We start from the raw sequence: 3,915 nt of genomic DNA, 5'->3' as shown, positions 1-3,915 counted from the left end.
TCATGTTATGTCGATATAGGACTCATTTTACAGTGGATATAGATACTTTTGTACCTGTTTCCTCCAGCTTCTTCACAAGGTCCTTTGCTGTTGTTCTGGGATTGATTTGTACTTTTCGCACCAAAGTACATTCAACTCTAGGAGACAGAACGTGTCTCCTTCCTGTTTGTACTTGCATACTATTGTTTGTACAGATGAACGTGGTACCTTCAGGCGTTTGGAAATTGCTCCCAAGGATGAACCAGACTTGTCGAGGTCTACAATTTTTTCTGAGGTCTTGGCTGATTTCTTTTGATTTTCCCATGATGTCAAGCAAAGAGGCACTGAGTTTGAAGGTAGGCCTTGAAATACATCCACAGGTACACCTCCAATTGACTCAAATGATGTCAATGAGCCTATCAGAAGCATCTAAAGCCATGACATCATTTTCTGGAATTTTCCAAGCTGTTTAAAGGCACAGTCAACTTAGTGTATGTGAACTTCTGACCCACTAGAAATGTGATACTGTGAATTACAAGTGAAATAATCTGTCTGTAAACAATTGTTGGAAAAATTACTTGTGTCATGCACAAAGTAGATGTCCTAACCGACTTGCCAAAACTATAGTTTGTTAACAAGAAATTTGTGGAGTGGTTGAAAAACAAGTTTTAATGACTCCAACCTAAGTGCATGTTAACTTCCGACTTCAACTGTAGCTGTGACGTGTTCCTACACAATTTCCTGACTTTCACAGACGGACCACTTAGAAGTTAAATCATGGGGACATTTGTTATTTTACCCAGTGATAAAACATAGGCTTTCACCAAATTGACAGGAGTTTCTTGCTTTTTATTTCTGGGGGTGGATTCATTAAAGAAAATGTTCGAATTTTTCTTCCACTTTGACATTACAGTTTATTTTGTTTAGATCATAGACAGAAAATTAGAATGAAATCCATTTTAATCTCACTTTGTAATAAAATGTGCAGAAATCCAAGGGGGTGTAGACCTTCTATAGGCACTTGTAAGCCTAAATGAATGTGGATTTTTCAGTGTTGCCACATGTGCTGTGTCTCACCATCTTGTATTCACCTATGTTACACAAATTGTTTCAATCCGACAGTATTTCCAGCCGTTTAAGGAAATGGTTACTGGGTCTAAGGAAGTAGTACGTATGATCTATACATAATGTTGATGGTTTCCCTGGCAGTATCATGGCTACTTTGATCTGCTGCACCTTATTACATTTGTTTTGTATTTGGTCATTTTAATAGACAGGGGAAAATAAAATATGTGTTATATGTGTTACTTGCCTTCAATGTCAAGTTGTACTCGTCTGGTTCCCAAACGTAACCCATTGGAATCGTAGATCTCCGCAAGGTATTGCCCATTGTTGATAAAGAACTTTGATCTTTTTTCACTCCTTTCCCCAAAGGTCACCTTGTTTCTTTTCAGTGAGAATGTCAGTGCGGGACCGTCGGTGAGGTTCTTTTTAAACAGCAGTTCACATCCACTAGCGTTGGTCATCAGCTGGAGATCCAGAGTTCCACTCAGAACCACAGAACACTGGGATGAGTTATGAGAAGCATTACAAGTGGTCACTGTGTCTGTGGCTGAGGAGAGAGAGAGAGATATCTCCATACATAGCTACATCTGATGTGCTACAGTAGAAATGACAACATGATATACAGAAACTATAATGTTAACGTAATAAGGCAGTTACTTTGATAGGAACGAAAAACATGTTCAAAAGTAATATTACTAAGGAAAAAACTACGAAGGCAATGAGCCAGAGGGGGGGAAAGTTCATGCAAGTTCTGAAGTTCTGTTCTGACTGGAGATGGCCAAATGTATGCATTCTTGATCTGGAAGAACACTGGGGAAGTGCTTGGGCTTTCATCGAAGAGAAGTTTGTCCGGCTCAGTAATGATATTTGGAACTCAAGCGTGAAAAGTTAATACAACATGTCGATTATTTGAAATGATGAGTGCTTCTCACAGTCACCTTTTCATGTTGTTTATTAAAATACTTTTTATTCAAATCATATGGTTTGGTTTCAATACTTCAAAACCAAATGGTAGGTCCAGGTAATCACAACAATAGATGGATGTTGAATGGAGCGAATTTGGAGCAGCATTTATTAAAAACAATTGCGAGGAGCAGTTTTTAGCAGAGCAATAAGCAGGATTTTCGACTGCTCAACTCCGTTTACATACTCTGCTTCGAGGCAAGCAACACTGAACCCTGCATAGGAGCACCTGTTGTTCCGTAGCAATGTGAGTGAGGCCTTTGAAATAGGTTAACATACAGGGCCAGACTGATTACAAGGACGCATACTCAGAGCATGCACTGAACAGCTCGCAAGTGTCTTCACTGACATTTTCAACCTCTTCCTGACCCAGTCTTTAATACCTACATGTTTCAAGCTGACCACCATTGTCCCTGTGTCCAAGAACACCAAGGTAACCTGTCTAAATGACTATCACCCTGTCGCACTGGTCATGGTTCACATCAACACTATCCTCCCAGACACCCTGGACGCACTCTAATTCGCATACCACCACAACAGATCCACAGATGACGCAATCTCTATTGCACTCCACACTGCCCTTTCCCACTTGGACAAAAGGAACACCTACCTGAGAATGTTATTCATTGACCACAGCTCAGCATTCAACACGATGGTGCCCTCCAAGCTCATCACTAAGCTAAGGACCCTTGCACTGAACACCTCCCTCTGCAACTGGATCCTGGACTTCCTGACGGGCCTTCCCAGGTGGTAAGGATAGGCAGCAACACATACACCACACTGACCCTCAACACAAGGGCCACGCGTGACCGCCCACAACTCAAACACCATCATTAAGTTTGTGGTACGGTGGCCTGATCACCGACAACGATGAGACGACCTATAGGTAAGAGGTAAGAGATGTGGTAGTGTGGTGCCAGTGTAGGACATGGGGATGTTTCAAACATACTCCTCAGCATTAAGTGTCCCGCTTGCGTGGGCTCATTAGCTAGCTTTTGTGGTGGCACGATCGGCTAATACGCTCGAGGGAGGACAGTCAAATGTGTTGGTGAGGAAAAGGTCCCGAGGTCGTGCCAGGTACGGGCCGATTTGGGAGGAAGTGGTACTCGCTACTTTACTTTTCAATTATTTCTATATTTTGTTTCTCTCTGCATTGTTGGGAAGGGCCCATATGCATTTCACTGTTAGTCTACACCTGTTGTTTACGAAGCATATGACAAATACAATTTGATTTGATTTGTGAGGGTGACCTTCATTTTAAGAAAGTCTTACAGGTTCATGCTGTTTAATTTTTCATGAGAAAAAGTATTCGAACGCAATTTGTTTCCATATACTTTGAAAATGTATTAATGCCATTGCTAATTCATATATGGCAACAGAATATAAAAAAAAAATGTAAAGCCAATACCATATAAAAATGTATTAGAAGTCAATTAATTAATACAATGAAAGAGCAAAGGGCTTTGTGCTTTCTTGAAAAGGTTATGTCGTGGAAATTCTTACGCAGGAGCACTCAAAGTCAATCTTAAATCAATCATTGTCTATTGTCAGCACGCTGGAGAGGTTCCAACAAACATAATGCACCATAGTAAATGTCTGTCAGGAGCTGTGCTGGGGCAGTCCCAGCAGTTGTCTTAAATACGGCTATACACAGACAAGTTATATTTGCATAATTAATTCATCATTACCATTTGTTTCATTCATGTGACCGACCAATACTGGTTCATAACATGTGACAAAACAATACCTCACGAGGCTTCTTCTCTCTAAGCAGAGACCTTGAAACTGAGATATCTTTTGTTCTCAAAACAAGGTCTGGGCATACTGCCAAATTGCAGATACTGAGGATTCATTCAATCAGTCACTTGCGTGAACACAGAAATTGGTTTATAGAAAAGCACAAACATA

This window comes from Salmo salar, chromosome 09 (genome assembly GCF_965601325.2).
Source record: "Salmo salar chromosome 09, fSalSal1, whole genome shotgun sequence".
NCBI lineage: Eukaryota > Metazoa > Chordata > Actinopteri > Salmoniformes > Salmonidae > Salmo > Salmo salar.
This window is presented reverse-complemented; position numbering follows the sequence as displayed.